Raw genomic sequence first — 21,164 nt, 5'->3', positions numbered from 1 at the left:
ACTGTGGGCATAACTGGACATCTGAATAGCCTTTGGCAAACTGTGCTCTTGCTTTTTTTTTTTTTCCTGTCCCTTTCTGAACATCCTTCTAGCTCTGCTGTTTTGGTTGTTATTCCCATTGATATTAGTAGACTTAGGAAAATCTGGAATTAAAAGGAGTTAAAAGAAAAAGTTGTGTATGAGAGCATTCAGAACTGAATGACCGGTGCTGCCCTCCTCACTCTGGGGAAGGGCATTACCGACAATGTTCAAGGCCCAGCTTGGAGAAACTTATTTTTGGGAGCACTCAGCGCAGGCTTCTTCCTTACCATTTTGTGGGATGTTGCAAAACGTTCTCTAAGTTTCTCCTAGCTGTTGCCTCTCGCTCCTAGTGTATACACAGGCACAGGGCTGCAGCCTGGTGAAATTTCTGTTTCTTACCACTTACTAATAAGAGGGCTCTTCCTGGTCTGTGAAGATACTAGAATTACAACTCCTGTTCAGAGCGCAGCACTACTCCAGGTGTCCCCTTGCTCTGTGGTTGACCACACTCATCCTCCCTCTTTCCTGCCTGCTTATTTTTCTTCTCAGTCCCTTCCCTCCTTCCTTAATTTCATTATGTGGAGCTGGAGTCAGGTTGAAGAAGACAGACTTGTCACTGGTGGTACACACACAGTTTAGATAAATAGACATCATGGTGCGTTGTGATGAATACTGGGATAAGGAAGGTAGTGGGGGCTGTGGAAAGTAAGTTGCATGCAATCCGGACTTATGAGGGTCCAGGGAGGTGATGTTTACGGTGAAATGCAAAGAACGAGAAGGGCAATGGAAAAGAGAGCTATAGATTCTCTGGCGTTCTATGTGTGTCCAGAAAGTGCTGTGTCCCTGGTGAATTTGGGCTCATTCTATCTTTGGTGTTTCCCAGATAACCATGGCTGAGCCTGAAGTAAAAGGGACGTAAAAAGCCTGAGGTAAAAAGTGCTGGCTGATGGGCCAGCTTTGGTCTTGCAGGGTTTCCTAAGCCTTGTGTGGGGGTGTTGGCTCATGGAGACAATCAGAACACAGTCATTGCGTCAGATCAGCTCTGTTGCCTTGGGCTCACCTGTGGCCTCCTTCAGAATGCTGTTGTGTTGTTCTTGGTTTCTTTCCAGAGAAAGGTTATCCTACTCATTTTTGTTTTAATTTAATTTAATTTTTTGAGGCAGGGTCTCACTCTGTTGCCCAGGCTGGAGTGCAGTGGCACGATCTCTACTCACTGCAGTTTCCATCTCCCAGGCTCAAGCGATTCTCCCACCTCAGCATCCTGAGTATCTGGGATTACAGGCATGCGCCACCACACTTGGCTAATTTTTTGTGTTTTTAGTAGAGATGGGGTTTCACCGTGTTGGCCAGGCTGGTCTCAAACTCCTCGGCTCAAGCGATCTGGCTGCCTCAGCCTCCCAAAGTGCTGGGATCACAAACATGTGCCACGGCGCCCCGCCATGTTTTTATTAACGTTACTTATTTTAATTATCTCTCTCACATTTACCTCATGTCACAGGCAAAATCTGCAGTATAAAAATCATTAAAATATAGGAAAATAAGAGAGGCAAAAATATAATCTTTAAAATATCTGATTCATTCTTTCAGTAAATGTGTATTGAGTAACTGCTGTATGATATGAAACAGGGCTGGGGATATCGTAGTACAAAATAAGACAACATTCTGATCTTGTTACATAAATACCGTGCTGGATTCTATGTCACTGAATCTGTAGACACGTGGTACCTGCTCAAGAAACTGTGGAACTGGGATGCCCACGTCCAGAGGAAATGAGGACGCCTCGGCAATTTTTCATGAACTTTGCTCTTCTTCAACTATGTATTTAATATACCTTAATGTGTAAGAACTCAGTTTGAAGCAGCCTTATTCAAGTTCTATTGGTTTAAGTAGGATGGCATTGAAAGATGTCCTCAAATTTGATGATACAGATTGTTTCAGTAAATGAGCGACTGCTTGGCAAAAAATGAGTTTCTTTTGAAATAAACAGAATGTAGGCCAGTCTGTTCTCTGACCTCCCCTTCTTGGGAAAATTCAAGGGGAAAGGCAATGGAATTCCAAGTTTTTCAGTTGTAGATTTGCGCTGTCTTTTAAGGGTATGAGAGCTCAGTGAAGATGTCACCTAGTGGGGCTAAACGGACTGATGGAGCTTGGAAAATGCCTCCTCTCCTCCCATTGAACTCATCTCATTGAAATATCAATGGCCATCTAATATATAGTCATAGGTTTAATGCCAGAGAGATGAAATTGTACATCTTGGTTAGAGAGATGAAACCTTTCATTTTGCTCATCTTCATCGAATGACAAATCTGTAATTAATCTGTCTCTGGATTCCTTGTGGCTTGCTTTGATTTCCTTTCCTAGTTGTGAGGGTGCCATGGATTCCTACTCTCTTGGGTCTCCCTCTCCCTATCCCATGTTTAAAGAGTAGACATGTTTAGGTTCATATTACAGAATAAGTAGAACTGACAGAGCGTGGTGGATGGTCTTTAGAATTGTCTCCGAAGTGTCTTATGATCTTAAATTTGGCTTAGGAAATAATAGTGAATTGAATCAGAGCAGTATTTAAAGCAGGGCATCTTGGCAAGCAAAGAAACTCTCCATTCTTCAGGAGATACTTCATGACTGACACTGGTTGAGTAAAGCCTAAATATTTCCACGATGCTGCCATTCACCTAGCATCTGAAGTGCCATCTGGAGATAGATGAGGGTTATGAATGACTCTTGGTAAGTGGGCACAAAATTAGAAATCAGGCCATTTCTTCTGATTATTTGCTTCAAAGAAGCAACTTAAAATTTTGTAGTGACTCTAATGTGCCTAATGTATGTTTCCTCTTTCTTCCTCTTGGCATATTTCCTATGCAAACAGGCTGAATTCTACTATTTTCATCTCAGAGCATTCATTTTCTTCCAGATGCAAAATGCTTATTTCTTTTAAAATATAGATTATTGGGTGAAAGAGTTGTATTAACAATGCTTTTTGTTGAAGTGGATAAATTCACTTGCCTGAAAATATGGTCCAGTCACCTCTAGTCCCTATCCATCAGCCCAAAAGCAGATTTCTGTGTTTTGGCCCCATTCTGTATTCCATGTGGTCCTAAATGTCTTTCAAAAGTATCAGTACCTTGAAATGGCCAAATTGCATCTCAAACGAGTTATGTCCTAATGAACTGATTTTAATAGAAACTTGGGTTGTATATATTTTTTCAAATATCAAAAGGTCAGCTTATAGGAGAATTAAAATACAAATAGCAAATATTGTAGTATGAATAATAAAGGTTATTTTTGTAGTCATGAATCCTATTTGGTGCCTTTTTAAACAACAACAGCAACAACAAACCTTTAAAAACTGGCCAACAGTTGAGGTTTAGTTTTAGGTAAACCCACGATTTTTTCAACATGTCTGTAATTCCCATATAGCTTAGAACCTGACCAAAATTCAAGTGAAGGGAACTTGTCATTGAAACTTATTAATATATTCAGCAAGCAATTATTGATAAATACTATGTTCTAAGATTATTAAAGTAAAAACATTAAAATCTGTTTTCATGTACAATATGGATATATATTGATCCATATGGTTTTTGCATGCCTCTTGCAGAAGTGAGGTAAACTAATTTTTATGAGCTTTTTTTTATTGTCTTCCTTATGGAGAATATCTCTTCTTGGTGGGGAAAGGGACTGGGATATGACTTAAAGTAGACACCATCTCTTTAAAGTAAGTACTTTAAATAACAGACCTAGATCATTTGGAAATATTTTGTTTCTCATTCAACTGGGTGTTTAAAATTTTTCCCCAAATAATTCCTTCTTGGTTTGATTTTGAATTGTGCTTCTGAAAAATAAAACATACATAAAGTCAATATGCGGTAATTTAGCATACCTTTTGGCATGTTTTATAATGATTAGTTCTACATTTTTAGTTCAGAACAGTAGTTAAGATTCAAAATTCCTATGTGACTATGTGACTGTTTTTATCTCAGAAACATGTGACAGCTTGTCATGAGGCTATCTTATTTGGGAACCACACCCAGTGGTTCTGAGCACGCTCAAGGAACTATATTAAGGAGCATGCGGCAAACGTATGAACAATTATAAGTATATTTGATTAGCTGCTACTCTCTAGAAAGGGGCCGTGTACTGATTAGTGCATGAGTTTCAGGAAACTACTAAAGGACAGGGAAAGAACCACCCTAAAATATGAGAGGCAACAGTGCTTGGCACTTACAAAGGGCCAGGAATAGTGCTTGTTCCTACAGCCAGATAGAAAACTTCAAGATTCACAGAGTCCTGGGTAGAGTACAGAGAAGAGTTTTGCCTTGGTTATGGAGAACAATTAGTCCTAAACACTTTTCCAGCCCCACCTAACATATTTTAAAAGCAACACCAAAAAGGATAAAACTATATTCCAGAAGCTCATCCCAGAGCAAATCTCAATATGTTTAGAAATAAAAAAATCCAGCACCCAAGAAGATAAACAATGCCTGGCATCCAACCAAAAGCCAACAGACATGCAAAGAGGCAGGAAAACGTAACTCATACTAAGGAGAAAAAGAATCAATCAATTCAACTTGACTGAATAGGCCATTCTTGTATGGCTATAAAGAAATACCTAAGACTGGATAACTTATGAAGACAAGAGGCTTATTTGGCTCACAGTTCTGCAGCCTATACAGAAAGCATGGTGCTGGCCTCTGGCCTCTGGTGAGGCCTCAGGAAGCTGCCAGTCATGGTGGAAGGTGAAGGGGGATTGGGTGTCTCACATGGTGAGAGTGGGAGCAAGAGAGAGAAAGTGGGGAGGGGAAGTGCTACACACTTTTAAACAACCAGATCTCATGAGAACTTGCTATCACAAGGCCAGCACCAAGCCATTAGGGATTCACCCCCATAACCCAAACCCCTCCCACCAGGCCTCATCTCCAACTTTGGGGATTACAATTCAACATCAGATTGTGGGGGACAAACCAAACTATATTACCTAGAAATAGAAAGATGTTAGAATAAGTAGAAAAATACATGGAAACAGTTTTTGTAATTGTGTTCTACATTTTCAAAGACAGACATGGAAGATACAAGAACAGATTAAAATTTGACTTCTAGAGATGAAAACTACAATGTGTGAGGTGAAAAATACACTAGAGTATATTTTAAAAATGGCAATTTAGACAAATTTAGGCAAAAGAAAAGATAAATTCTCTTGCAATTACAGCAAAAGAGACTAAAATGAAAAGCAGAGAAAAGATAATTTAAAAATATTGAACCATGGGACAGCTTCAAGTAGCTCAAAATGTGTGTAATGGGAGTCTCCAAAACAGAGGAAACAGAGAAGAGGAGAAAAACATATTTGGATAAATAATGGTCAGAACATTTCTAAATTTGATAAAAACTGTAGACATACAGATCTGAGATGCCCAATAAACCTCATGTATAAGGAAAATGAAAAACAGAAAACCAACTATACCAACGCACATAATAATCAAATTGCTGACCACCGTTGATAAGACAAAATCTGAAAAGCAGCCCTTTAAAAAACACTGCTTACAGAGGAACAAAGTTAAGGATGAGAGATGATTTATTATCAGAGACAATATAAGCAAGAAAACAGAGTAATATCTTTAGTATCTTTATTAAAGGAGTAGTGTCTTAAAAGTACTAAAAGAACAAAGCTGTCAAAATTCTATATAATATAGAATTACATACCTAGCAACAATATATTTCAAAATCAAAGGTGAAAATTTTTTCTGACATACAAAAACTGAAAGAATTCATCAGCTGACCCTGACATACTGTAAGAAATGTTAAAATTGTAAATGTTGGCCGGGCACCGTGGCTCACACCTGTAATCCCAGCACTTTGGGAGGCTGAGGTGGGCGGATCACAAGGTCAGGAGATCGAGACCATCCTGGCTAACACAGTGAAACCCTGTCTCTTCTAAAAATACAAAAAATTAGCCGGGCATGGTGGCGGTGCCTGCAGTCCCAGCTACTCGGGAGGCTGAGGCAGGAGAATGCTGTGAACTTGGGAGGTGGAGCTTGCAGTGAGCTGAGATCACGCCACTGCACTCCAGCCTGGGTGACAGAGTGAGACTCCGTCTCAAAAAAAAAAAAAAAAATTGTTGATGTTAAAAATGTTAAAATGTTAAAATCCTTCAGGAAGAAGGATAAAGATACCACATGAAAATACGGATCTATACAAAGGAATGAGGAACACCAGAAATAACTTCACGTGTATTTACGTGAATAAATACATAATATTTTTTCTTTTTATTCAAATCATTTAAAAAGATAATCGACTGTTTAAAAATAACAATGTGATGTGAAATTTATTGCATATGTAAAAGTAAAATAGATGACAGCAATAGTACAAACCTGGGAGGGTGTAAATGAAAACTTATTATTGTAAGGTTCTCATATTACATCTGAGATGGTATATTACAGTAAGTTAAAAGATGTGTGGTATCAATCCTAAATCAATCACTAAAATAATAAAGAGTTATAACAAGATGATATAGTTAAACCTACCTGTACTAATAATCACATTAAGTGTAAATAGCCTAAGCACCCAAAGGCAGAGATTGTCAGATTTGAAAAAGCAAGACCCAAATGTATGCTGCCTACAAGAGAGACATGTTAAATATAAAGACACAGATAGGATAAAAGTAAAAGAATGAAAAAATATACACCATGCTAACAATAATTAAAAGAAAGCAGGAGTGGCTATGTTAATACCAGATAAGATTATTTCACAGAAGAGAATATTATCAGGGATAAATAAGATCATGTCAAAATAATAAAGGGGTCAATTAATCAATAAAACATAAAAATCCAAAACGTTGTGTACCTAATAAACAGAGCTTTAATGTACATGAAGCAACATGTGATAAAACCTCAAGGAGAAATAGACATCACAATTATAACTTCAGATTTCAATAACCTTCTTCCAATAATTGATAGAACAAGTAAACAACACATTATTAAGAATATAGAATGTTTATACAATACTATCAAACAATATGATCTAATGGATATTTATAGAACACTCCATCCAACAATAGTGTATTACATAGTGTTTTCAAGCACACAAGGAACATTTACCAAGGTATTCTGAGCCATAAAACATATCTCTTGTAAATTTCTTTAAGTTCTTTGTAGATTCTGGATATTAGCCCTTTGTCAGATAGGTAGATTGTAACAGTTTTCTCCCATTGTGTAGGTTGCCTGTTCACTCTGATGGTAGTTTCTTTTGCTGTGCAGAAGCTCTTTAGTTTAATTAGATCCCATTTGTCAATTTTGGCTTTTGTTGCCATTGCTTTTGGTGTTTTAGTCATGAAGTCCTTGCCCATGCCTATGTCCTGAATGGATGAGTTCATGTCCTTTGTAGGGACATGGATGAAGCTGGAAACCACCATTCTGATCAAACTATCGCAAGGACAAAAACCAAACACCGCATATTCTCACTCATAGGCGGGAATTGAACAACAAGAACACTTGGACACAGGACGGGGAACATCACACACCTGGGCCTGTCGTGGGGTGGGGGAAGGGGGGAGGGATAGCATTCGGAGATATACCTAATGAAAATGATGACGTAATGGGTGCAGCACACCAACATGGCACATATATACATATGTAACAAACCTGCATGTTGTGCACACGTACCCTAGAACTTAAAGTATAATTAAAACAAAACAAAACAAAAACAAAAAACAAAAACACATATCTCAATACATTTAAAAGAATTCACAGCAGTATGTTCTCTGGCAATGGAATTCAGTTACTGGACAGATCTGTGGGTAATCCCCAAATACTGGAAACTAAATGGTATCCTTTTACCCAAGGTTCAAAGAAGAAATCAACAGTGAAATTATAAAGTAATTTGAATTGAATAAAAATTAAACTACAATATATCAAAAATTCTAGACCACTGCTAAAGTAAAGACCAATATCCCTCATGAATATGGATCCAGACTTTCCAGTAAAAGAAAGTTTCTTTCTATTACTAATTTATTACAGACACGGTGTCTCACTCCTATCATCCCAGCACTTTGGGAGACCAAGGCGAGAGGATCACTTGAGGTCAGGAGATTGAGATCAGCCTGGCCAATATAGTGAAACCCCGTCTCTACTAAAAATACAAAAATTAACCAGGTGTGGTGGCGGGCGCCTGTAATCCCAGCTACTTGGGAGGCTGAAGCACAGAATCATTTGAACCCAGGAGGTGGAGGTAACTGTGAGCTGAGATCACACCACTGTGCTCCAGTCTGGGTGACAGAGAGAGACCCTGTCTCAAAAAAAAAAAAAAAAGAAAGAAAGAAAGAAAGAAAGAAACTTTCTCAACCTGATAAATGGTGTCTATGAGAAACCTACAGTGAACATCATACTTATGAAAGAATGAGTGCTTTACTGCAAAACTCAGGGAGATGACAGACATGTGTACTTTTATCACTCTTACCAGCATTTGTACTGGAGATCTAGACAGTGTGATAAGGCAAGATAAAGAAATAAAAGACATCCAGATGATAAACTAAGAAGAAAAACTGTCTTGTTTTTTTGCAGATGGCATGATCATGTATGTAGAAAATTTGATAGAATCTACAGAGTTGCTACTGGAATCAAAAAGTGAGTTTAGCAAGGCTTCTGGAGCAAGAACAATCAATTGTACAAAAAACAACTGCATTTCTACATACTATCAATAAACAATTGGATATTGAAATAAAAGTACCATTTAATAGGATAAGAATGAAATAGAGATGAGAAATGACAAGAGATGTTCAAGGCCAATTATACTGCAAACTTCAAAACATGGCTGAGATAAATTGAAGAAGGTCTAATAAGTGGAGAGATATATCATGTTTATATGTTGTTGTCATGTCAATTTCCTTAAAATAGATCTATATCTCTAAGGTAATTCCAGTCAAAATCTCACAGGCATTTTTTTTTTTTTTTTTTTTTTTTTTTTTTTAGTTTAAGAAATTAACAAGCTGCTTCTAAAATTCATATAGAAGTGTGGAGGATCTAGAATAGATGAAACAGCTCTGAAAAGGAACAAAGTTGGAGGATTGACACTACGTAAATTCAACATTGTATATAAAGCTGCAGTAATTAAGACAGTGTGATGTTTGTAGATTATGTATCTGATAAGAACTTATATCCAGACTGTAGAAAGAACTCTCAAAACTCAAGAAAATAAACAACTCAGGTGAAAAGAAATGGCCAAATATTTGAACAGACAGTTCAGCAAAGAATATATGAATGGCAAGCAAGCAGATGGAAAGATGCTCAACATCATTGCTCATTAGGGAAATGCAAAATAAAACCACAGTCATACAACACACATATTAAAAGGCCTAAAATTTTTAAAAATGGACTTTACTATGTGTCAGTGAGGATTTGGAGGAACTGGAACTCTCATACACAACTGGCAGGAATGTAAAATTGTACAATCTTTTTGGAAAACATTTTGCCAGTTTCTTAAAAAGTTAAACATATGCCTACCACACGATCCAGTCATTCAACTCCTTGTTTGTACCCAATAGAACTAAAAGCATATGTTCATACAAAAACATGCAGCTTTATTTGTAATAGCCAAAAACTGGACAAAACACTACAGGCAAATGAATAAATAAACTACACTATATCTATACTGTGAAATACTGCTCAGCAGTAATACAGAATTAATTTCTGCACCACACCACAGCACTGATATATCTCAAAATAGTTGTGCTGGAGGAGAGATGCTAGAGAAAAAACAGTACATATTGTACATTTCTATGCACATATAATTCTAGAAAATTAAAGCTAGTATAGAGTTCTAGAAATATCATTAGTTACCTGGAGATGACAGGGACAGGCAGGGGTGGGAGAAGGGATCACCGACAGACATGGGAAAATTTTTGGGGGTGATAGATGTTAACAATCTTGATTTACCAGGTGTATGAATATGTCAACCTTGTCAAAATATATACTTGTGTGCGGACTATTGTATGCCAATTGTACCATGGCAACACATTTTAAACATATGATATGAAATGATCACAAACCATAGTGACCTTCCAGAGCTGTCATGCAGTTTAAATGAGATAAGGGATGCTGGTGTGATCCTGGCATGTCAGGGAGTCCAAATATAAGTCAGCCCCCTTTCCTCACAACTATAGACTGATGTTTTCACATCAAGGACATGCTCCTCAAGTTGCTAAATAGCAGAGATAGAAAAAATTCAGAGGAAAGGAGACAATATCAGGATATTTGCTCTTGACTGCCACTTTCTAAAATTCACCTCTAAGGAGTTGAGTGATCTGCCAGAGACAGGTGGATGAATCTTGGGGCAAGGGAGAGCATTACAGAGGGTGAAGGTTCAAACAGACCTCCACCTGGGTTCTACCGAACCTGCGTACCGGAAACTCTAGCCTTCTGATACAAAGAGACTTGACTTACAATATACAGTAAAGGAGATGTAGACGTAAATTAAAAAAGGAGAACATCATGTCATGTATGTAACGTCATATGGAATATCTTTTTGACATGCCTTGGAATGATTAGCTCTATATTTTTAGTTCAGAACAGCAGTTAAGTTGCAAAATTCCTGTTTAGCTGTTTTTATTGCAGAAACACGTGACTGTCAGGAGGCTAAATTAGGAACCACACCCAATGGTTCTGAGCACACTCAAGAAACTATATTAAGGGCCACATGACAAATGTATGAACACATTACAAATCCGCTTGATCAGTTACTGCTCTCTATTAGAGGATGAGCATTTGAAACAAACGCCAGAGTTCAGACGTATGCTGTGAAGTTCACGAGAGATGAGGGAAAAATTAATATGATGATGACTGAATTACTCATCCTTAGGGCTATAGGACTTTATATTCAAAATATGACACAAAGAAAGGTCAAGACTGTAGGATGATGGATGAATGGTCTGAAAACAAGTTATGTGTAAGAGAGGAGTTCCAATCAAAGCCTTATTTTTGCTTTCTACAACTGGACATGAAACCTTTTTGTTAGGAGGGCAGTAAATAAATCAGCTGTGGTTTGTCTTAATGGAAATTGGGCCTTTTTTAATTTTAATTTTAATTTTTTGCTTTTCATTATGTAGCATTGTGCCCAACACTAACGGGGAATCTTCTGGACTTAAAAATTACACATTCTGACTGTGATGCTTAACTATTAATAGTTATAAAGGAGAATCGAGCCCTTTAAAATATTGATCATTTGTGTTGGTACAAATTCAGACTTGGGTAACAATAGTTTATAAATAATATTTATTTGAATTTTCATGGGATGCTGACTGATGACGATCAGTGAGACATCAATATTTTAAGGATAGTGGAGGTAACATTATAGTGTCATTCTTCAACATCTGTTAAACACCATTCTCCACCAGGTGGTTGAGCAGTGTTTAAAAGCATGGACACTGTAATCAGGTCACTTAGATTTGAATCTCATCTTCACCATTTCTTCTAACTTTGTGACCTGGGACAAAATTACTTACCTCTTTGTGCCTTAGTTTAGTCCTCTATCCCTGCCTCTGTAGGGACTGTCAGGATTAAATGAAAGTCTGTGAAGCATTTTGAATAGTGTCTGGAACGTAGTAAGCACTTCTCAGATATTGGTTGTCCTTATATACCTCACACTGGAATCTTTAAAGTAACATAAGAAGGAGCTGTGATTATCCCTGTTTTATGGGTAACAACCTAGGTAGTTCATATTATATCTGTGCTTGGACCTACGCTTTCTGACTTGGTCTTAACTTTCTTCTCTATACTATATTATAGCACCTGCGGCATGCTGCCCACTAAGACTTCTACTTCCAAAAAGTCCCACCTAGCATTTTTCTTGCATTGTAACGGACTTTGGGGTGCCCCTCCTGCCTCTGCTCTGGCAATTCAAATGTGGAGTCCATGATGTTCTTTGCAAGCCGTGGTGCCTCTTGGAATGCAAAGCTGTGGGCAGGCACGATCTCACTTACCTTCACCACATGCCAGAGAGGTGATGCAGTGGCCCTGTGCGAGCCTCCTTTATTTCCAAATTGAAAACAAATGGAAGTTTGAGAAATGATGTGACTTGATTTGGTTTGGTTGCCACTGGGAGCGAGATACAGTCCACCTTGGAAGCCCGCTCGTCCAGTTCTCACATATGTCTCCCAGTAACATGCCATCTCCCTTCTGTTGTGTCTTCTAAATCCCTCTATTCCCTCCTCCATGCTGAGGAGATTGGGCCACATAGGTAGTCAGGGGATCCAGAGGCAGCACTGGCTTGGGCCAAACTCGTCATTGAACGTGAGGGCAGAAGACCTCAGACTGTATAGTAAGGTGGGGCCTTTTTTTTCCCAACTGGTGGGTAGCCAGGCCCATGAAACACATCTGACCTTGAGACTTAGCTTTGACCTTGCAGCCTAGTGGCTGGTGGCATGATGGAGGTACAAGAGAGACAAGACCTTAGTTCCCTGAATGTCTTCATGGAAAAGAGAAATTCACAAGGACATATTTGAAAACATCGAAGCAGAGTAGAAAAGGGCTGGGGTGGGAGGATTGGGAAGATATCGATTAAAGGACACAACAGTTTGGGTTGATAGGAGAAATAAGTCCAAGACATCTATTGTACATCATGATGACGATAGTTAAAAATAATGTATTGTACAGTTATATATTGCTATGAGAGTAGAGAGTAAGTGTTCTCACCATGAAATAAATGTGAGGTAATACCTATGTTCACTAGCTTGATTTAGTCATTTGCAGTATTAGTATACGCATTTGTAATATACACATTTTTCTTCTTTTTTTGAGACTCACTTTGTCACCCAGGCTGGAGTGCAGTGGCACAATCTCGGCTCACCGCTACCTCTGCCTCCCGAGTTCAAGTGATTCTCCTGCCTCAGCCTCACAAGTAGCTGGGATTACAGCACATGCCACTGCACCCGGCTAATTTTTGTATTTTTAGTAGAGATGGGGTTTCACCATGTTGGCCAGGATGGTCTTGAGCTCCTGACCTCAAGTGATCCACCTGTGTCGGTCTCCCAAAGTACCAGGATTACAGGCGTGAGCCACTGCGCTCAGCCTATATATACATTTTTCAAAACATCATGTTTTACAACATACATACAATTTTATTCATCAATTAAAAAGTAAATAAAGGAAAAAACCCACAAGGACATATTATTTGAGACTATAATATTGGTTCTCTTTGTTTTACCTTAGCCTTAACCTTGGCTTTATGCTGGGTCTTTCACAATGAAGTTTTGTCCACTTTAAGTGAGTAACAAACCCCAAAGACAAAAACAAAAAATAGCTCATAAACGGTGCTGCTCATCTACATTCACTGAGTGAGAATAATTTGTCTCATAGAAAATGACTTTGCAGCCTTGGGTAAATCATTGTTTGTTTTTCTCTCTAGAACTGCACATTTGAATAAAACCACCTTGTCAGTGACCCTTTGCTGGGTATACTGTTACGTGTTGCCTCCTGTTTGGAATTTGGGTGTTTGTTCTAAGGATCATGCCTGCATTTTATAAATGACTTTTAAAAACACTTCAGAGATATCTAGAGAAGAGTACACAAATCTGTATACACGGAACTGAGCACTAGGAGAAGTGCAGGTGGGAGGAGACAGGAATGTTGAGTCATTCACTCTACCTACACTTAATAAAAAGCCAGCACAGAAGGTCGCGTAACTCCTTATTCCACCAATTTTAAAACATACCCAAACCCACATTCTTCCAACTCTACAACTCAAAACAAATAAATGAAACTAAAATAACAAATCCCAACAATGTGTTTTTATTTAGTTATATAATGGAGCTTGAATTGGTACCCTGTTGCTCACCTGATAACTTGTCTCTGGAATTAATGAAAGAGGTCCTTCGGGGTGACAATCCTTGGGAGGCAGTGGAGGTTGTCTAGTCCAGGAAGAGGTGTTTGGGTGCCGACCTGGGCTGACGGGAGTCAGCAGCTTTGTATGCGACCAAGTCAGCACAGGGCAGGCAGGAGGAACAGAAAGTTGGGGCAATTCAAGAGCTGCTTCTCTGTCATCCAGCACCTGCCTCAGCATAGATGACTGATCATCTTCAGGGAGTTTCTGGAGAGGCTGGCTGGAGTTTCTCTGCCTTCTCTTCTTGGTAGGTGGAAAATAATTCTCTGAATTGCCTCTTCTCTCCTCCCTCTTTTCTTGCTCAGGAACAATTTATGAAATTTTAATTTACCAGCATGTGTTGCCAGACATCTCCCCTGAGCTAGCTTATGACTTGTCTGTCCAACTCCTCGTTGGGTGTCTATCCAACTCTATCCGGATGTCTCCTTGGTGCCTCCAACTCAGTGTGTTCCAAACTGAACGTATGATGTTACTCCCTGAACCTACTCCTGGGAGAAGCATCTCAACAATGTACCACCATCTTCCCTGGGAGTCAGGGAGAAACTTGAGAGTCCTTGTCCCCAACCCCTCAAACTTGCATGTCACAATCATCACATCATGTAGATGTATCTCCAAATTATTTTTCAAAATCATTTCCTTTCCTCTACCTCTCTTGTCATGTCACAGTTAGGCTCCCCAAAGTCATCTGAACTGGACTCCCCGCCTAGGCTCATGGCCCCCATCCATCCTTCACAGAGATGCCAGGACGGTACAGAACTGCGACTTCGTACCTCTGGGGCCTGCTGTGTTTTGGAATGGTCCAGATTTCAGAAAGGTGATGTAGTATACACACCATATATTATGTAACACCCAGCAGGGTCTGAGGTAGCACCTTGTGTTCCAACACGTTCATATTTCTGCATGGAAACATTGACCACATTAAGTGGGTAAAATAAAGTCTATACATAGCTTCAGACCAGGGCATGTCAGGTTTTGCCTATGTCCTAAGCTTAGATTGGGTCTCATTTTTTCATCCAATGTGTTAGGAATCGATTCTTCATGTTCTGAACTTTTCGGATTCCAAGTCGTCTACCCTCAGTTAAATTTCACTGCGTCTGTGCCGCCCTATCTGTGTTAGGAACTTCCCCTTAGCCTGTAGGACAAATTCTAATAGAACATCCCATCTGCCATCACCTGGGCTCCCCGGACTCCTTCAGGGTCAACATTTGCTCCTCTTTCTCTCTGCCCTGGCGTCCCAGAAATGCTTGCATCTCCCTGCACACCCCAGCGATTCTTGACTTTATGTTTTGCTCACCTTTGCTCATGCAGCCCCTTTCCTTAGGACCTTCCCTGCTCCCTTGCTGGGCTCCCACAAGATCGCACCTTTCCCCTCACTAGCCTGGCAGCACAGTGGTACAGCGCGGTTTGTTTTTGTCCCCAGGTTGGTGGAGGGGAGGGCTCAGTCTCCTTTACCTTTGTCTTCCCAGTGCCTTCAAAGGGCCGAGGGCTGGAGGGGTGCTAGGCAGGGGTACTGAGCAAACCGAAGAAAGGGCTCTCTCTCCTAGCTTTCTCCCTGGGATGTATTTGCCATTTTCTTGTGGGTGTTAATGGGGGAGCTGGAGTTCCATAGACGGACTTTAAAGTTAACTATTGCAGAAACAAATGTTTGCATCAAGGGCTGCCTGGGCTTTGCCTCCGAATTTCATAACTACAAGCCCTAAGCATTGGATAGATTGACAAAGAAAATTGTTCACCAGGAATCTGTGAGCCTGCGCTCAGTAGCTTTGTTTGATGACCTGGTGCAGAGGGATCTGGGGAGTGGGGGAGGCTCTGTGAGGAAGCAGGGCAGGTGGCCTCCGCAGGTGCTCAAGCCAGCCTTCACCACTCACTCTAGGCAGCTCTTTAACTTGTTAAACTTCAGTCTTCTCATTTGTAAATAACAACAGCATACTAAGAACAGTGCCTGATAAACTCAATCTAAGGGGTCACTATGGTTTTGGGTGTGCTGTGAACTGGGTTGTCTGGGGCGCCATGCCAGCTAATCTGAAAAGGAAGATGTTGAACTAGAATGGTGGTCTCCAGCCCTCTATTTACCCCCAAACACAAGTCACTGTCACATGACTAATGGAGCAAATACTGTTGTTATTCAAAATGCAAAACAAAACACAACAAAACAATATTCTCAGGCCCCTGGGAATGTGCTGGACCCTGCTTCAGGGCTGAGGACATGCAGAGAACCAGGTAGCCCTTGTCTGCAGGGAAGGTAACGCCCAGGAGGGGACACAGGTTGTAAGTAAGCAATGCTCAGGGGCAGTTAGGGAGGACTAATACTAACAGCCCATGAATTATTCACATATTTGTTTTTAACAGATAAGAGTGCCTTCAAGGTTTTTCATGTAATAATGCCACTCTCATTTGACTGTGTTCTGATAAGTGGTTTTTTTTTTTTCATTTTCCTTTTATTTCACATTGTATAAAATTTGTTTTAACAACTTTATTGGGCTATCATTGACACATAAAAATTGTATATATTTGAGGCTTACAACTTGCTGTTTTGATATATGAAACCATGTGAAATGATCCCCACAATCAAGGTAATTAACATATCCATCACCTCACATAGTTACCATTTTCTTCTTCTTGTTTGTGGTGAGAACACTTAAGATCTACCCTCTCAGCAAATGTCAAGCAAACAATCCAATGTTGTTAGCTATAGGCACTGTACAATAGCAGAGCTGCAGAACTAAGGCATCTCGCAAACTCAAACTTTGCACCCTTTGACCAACATCTCCTCATTTTCCTCTCCCCACAACCTCTGGCAACCACAGATTCTACTCTCTGCTTCTGTGAGTTTGACTATTTTAGATTCCACACATGAGTGAGAGCATGGGGTGTTGGTCTTCCTGTGTCTGGCTTATTTCACTTAGCATCTTGTCGTCTAGCTTCATCCAAGTTGTCTCAAAGGACAGGATTCCCTTCTTTTTAAAGGCTGAATATTACTCCACTGCGTGTATATACCACATTTTCTTTATCCGTTCATCCATTGACTGATACACATTTCCAGAGGCGGAAAGAAACAGAAACGTATTAATGTCCTGAAAACTGTGCATTAATGTAGGTATGTACATGTAATGGTTTGGGAAAAAAAGTTGGGAATCATTGAAATATGACTTTTAATGGTCCATCTCACTCCAAAATTTTATATCTTACAATCCATAGCAACGATCCTGCGAGATCTTTGGTGCTTTAAAATGACCAATACTACGTATCATTTTTGGCAATCAATTATTTCATTCTATTTCTTTGAAAACTGTTCATTCAGTTTTTCTTTCAGCCAATATTTATGGAATAATGGCTATGAGCCAAGTACTGCATTAGGGGCTATGGAGTCAACAGTGAGCAAAACGGATGCATTTCCTCTGTTGCCGGGTTTACAATCTAGTGGGAAGGAATGGCAATAGTGTTGTACAAGTTGGGGTAGTAGACGTGCAGAGACCGGAAGCCAGTATGATTTAGAAAAATAGGATTTTCGGCCGGGCGTGGTGGCTGACGCCTGTAATCCCAGTGCTTTGGGAGGCTGAGGCAGGAAGATCACCTGAGGCAGGAGTTTGAGACCAGCCTGGCCAACATGGTGAAATCCCCTCTCTACTAAAAATGCAAAAAAAATTAGCCATGTGTGGTGGCAGGCGCCTGTAATCCCAGCTACTCAGGAAGCTGAGGCAGGAGAAACGCTTGAACCCTGGAGGCGGAGGTTGCAGTGAGCTGAGATCGCATCATTGTACTCCAGCCTGGACGACAAGAGTGAAACTCCATCTCAAAAAAAAGAAAAAAAGAAAAAAAAAAGCATTTTTTTTCCCTTCTGCTGAATTGGAATATTACTCCTTGGTGTCTTTACTTTCTCTGCCTTTCTCGCTGTCTTAAAACAAAACAAAACAAAGCAAAACATCAAAACTCCAAACCCAGCGACACAACTTTCCCAGCATTCTTCATACATTGTCCTTTCCCAGCGTCTCCTCCTCCCCGGGGGCTGTGCCTCCTTGCACCGTGCAGATAGTTCTGTCCCAGTGTTTACATGGCCCCATTATTTATAGGCTGCGAGCCTTCCCCCCGCTGCTCCCAAGCATCACCACCCAGACGTGCTGTACATAGTTAGTTATTTTAATCTTTCCTAGTAAATCAAGTCTCGCAACCTCCCCATCATTTTTATTACTCTTCTCTGAACTCCCTTCAGCTCTCCTACATCTTTATGGTATTGAAGTGCCCGGAATTTAATGTAATTTTCCAGGTGGGGTTGGAGAAAGGCTATTAGAAAGGCCTCTCACCTCTGTTCTCCGCTGATGAAACCGCTGGGAACGAAGCCCACAACTGCATTAGCCCTTCTGCTGCTGTATCGGCTCGACGAACTCATATCTCATTTGCTTTTCTCCATCACCCTGGCAGCTCTTCCACACAGCCAGAGTGGCTGCTTGAGGCCTAGTGCTGGCTTTGGTGCTTCTACAGTGGTTTTGCTTTTAGCTGTTAGGGATCAGCAGCGAGAATCTGAGGAGGGAAAAGTCGAGAGCAGAGACCCAGGGAGCAGGTCTAGCTGTATAATTAATTACGGTGATAGTCGCCGCTTGTGCCCAGTGCTGACTACTTGCCAGGCTACGTGCTGAGGCTTATTTATGGATTCTCCTATTTCAGCCTCCTAAGAATCCTATCTGGCCGACTGAGGAAACTGAGGCTCAGAGACATTTAGGTCAGTGTCCAGATGTCGCTCAGCTGAAGGTGGCTCCGCTGGGTTGCAATCGAAGCCAGCTTGACTCCAAATCCTCTGCTGTCCTCCAGAGGGGACGTGAGGGGCAGGAGGCCATGACAGATGCGGCAGGGAGGTTCAGCCTCAGCGTTTGCTCACCGAGGAACCCCAGCAAGCACTGTCTGGGCCTCATTCCTTCATCCTGAGAAAATGTACATCCTCAGAGAACCACTGAGCTCCTTCAATAAGCGAGTGGAGGTTCAATTTTTCCCAGAGGCTCAGTAAATGTTGGCCCTCTCCTGCCTCCCTCAACGCCAATTGTCCAGAAAGTAGCTTCAAGAGTCCCCCAGATTCTTAGTATTGTAAAATTGGGCAAGTCATTACATTTATTTTATTCTAATTTCTCTCAATTGCTCAGTAAGATATACCCGGACAGGGCAGCTCTTTCCGTCATTTGAATTCTGAGGAACAAAATTGGCTGATGATACATCTGAGGTTTCTCAGTGGAGCTTCTCTCCACGTGCGTCCTGACGGCGGCTTCCCAGCTCGCAGCCTCAGGGCAGCTTCTTGATACCTCACTGTCGTGTTTCCTCTTCTTTGTACATCAAAGTTGAAACTGAGTATTCAATTTTATTACCACTAACACTTACATAAACCTTGATCAGTTGTCGATGGAAAATGAAGTTTGACGGGGAGATTAGGATACAAATGATATAGTTAGTATGCATAAAGATGGCCCTTTCAGAGAAAAACTATGAAGTTTATGCTTTGAAACCATTATGGTCTTGAAAAAACACTGCTGGGCTTCTCTTCTCTCGGGCCATTAATTACCCAGAGGCTTATTTGTGCAATAGCATGGGGCAGTGGGAAGGGCACTGTTACCAGAGTCATCAGATCTCAAACACAGCCATTGTTATTTCTTAGTATTGTAAAATTAGGCCTGTTATTACATTTATTGTATTCTAACTTCGCTCATCTTTAAATCTGAATTTCTGCCAATCAGTTTTTGTGAGGTATAGATGAGATAATACATCCTGCACAGAGCTTGATATTCAAGCAGTTGGTTCACAACTTTGGTTTTCATTTCTTGTTATCTCTACCTCTTATCTCCTTTATAACTCATGTAGTGTATAGTTTGCCAGACAACCCACATATCAATAAATATTCCCAAATTATCTACTATATATTCAGAAGTATATGATGCATATACTAACAACATCACCACCACCACCATCACCACCACTACCACCACCACCACAATCACCACCATCACTACCATCACCATCACAACCCCACCACCATCACATCACTACCATCACCACCACCACCATCACCACCACCATCACACCACCACCACCACCATCATCACCATCACCACCACCATCACCATCACCACCACCACAACCATCACCACCATCACCACCACCACAACCATCACCACCATCACCACCACCACTGTCACCATCACACCACCACCACCACCATCGCCACCATCACATCACCACCACCAACACCACCAACATCACCACCACCATCACATCACCACCATCACACCACCACCACCACCATCACCATGACCATCACCATCACCATCACCACCACCATTACCACCACCATCACCACCACCACCACCATCACCACCACCACCACCACCACCATCATCACCACCACCATCACCACCATCACCACCACCATCATCACCACCATCACCATCATCACCATCACCACCACCACCATAACCACCATCACATCACCACCAACACCATCACTACCACCACCACCATCACCACCATCACCACCACCATCACATCACCACCACCACCACCACCATCACATCACCACCACCACCACCATCACCACCATCACCATCACCACCATCACAAACACCACCATCACCACCACTACCACCACCACCACCATCACCATCACCACCTCACTACCATCACATCACTACCATCACCACCACCACTATCATCATCACCATCGCCACCACCACATCACCACCATCACCACCACCACCATCACCATTACAACCACCATCACCACCACCATCACCACCATCATGACCACCATCACATCACCACCATCACCACCACCACATCACCATCACCACCACCACCATCACCATCACCATGACCATCACCATCACCACCATTATCACCACCACCAACATCACCACCACTACCACCACCACCACCACAATCACCACCATCACCACCATCACCACCTCACCACCATCACATCACCACAGTCACGACCACCACCATCACCATCACCACCATCATCACATCACCACCATCACACCACCACCACCATCACCATGACCATGACCATCACCACCACCACCATCACCAACCACCATCACCACCATCACCACCACCACCACCACCACCACCATCACCACCATCAGCACCATCACCACCATCACATCACCACCATCACATCTCCACCATCACATCTCCACCACCACATCAGCACCACCACCACCACCACCACCACCACCATCACCACTACCACCACCATCACCACCATCACCATCACCACCACCATCACCACCATCGCCACC

The sequence above is a fragment of the Macaca nemestrina genome, chromosome 16 (assembly GCF_043159975.1).
Source record: "Macaca nemestrina isolate mMacNem1 chromosome 16, mMacNem.hap1, whole genome shotgun sequence".
Classification (NCBI taxonomy): domain Eukaryota; kingdom Metazoa; phylum Chordata; class Mammalia; order Primates; family Cercopithecidae; genus Macaca; species Macaca nemestrina.
The sequence above is the reverse complement of the archived record's forward strand: the minus strand, read 5'-3'. Positions refer to the sequence as shown.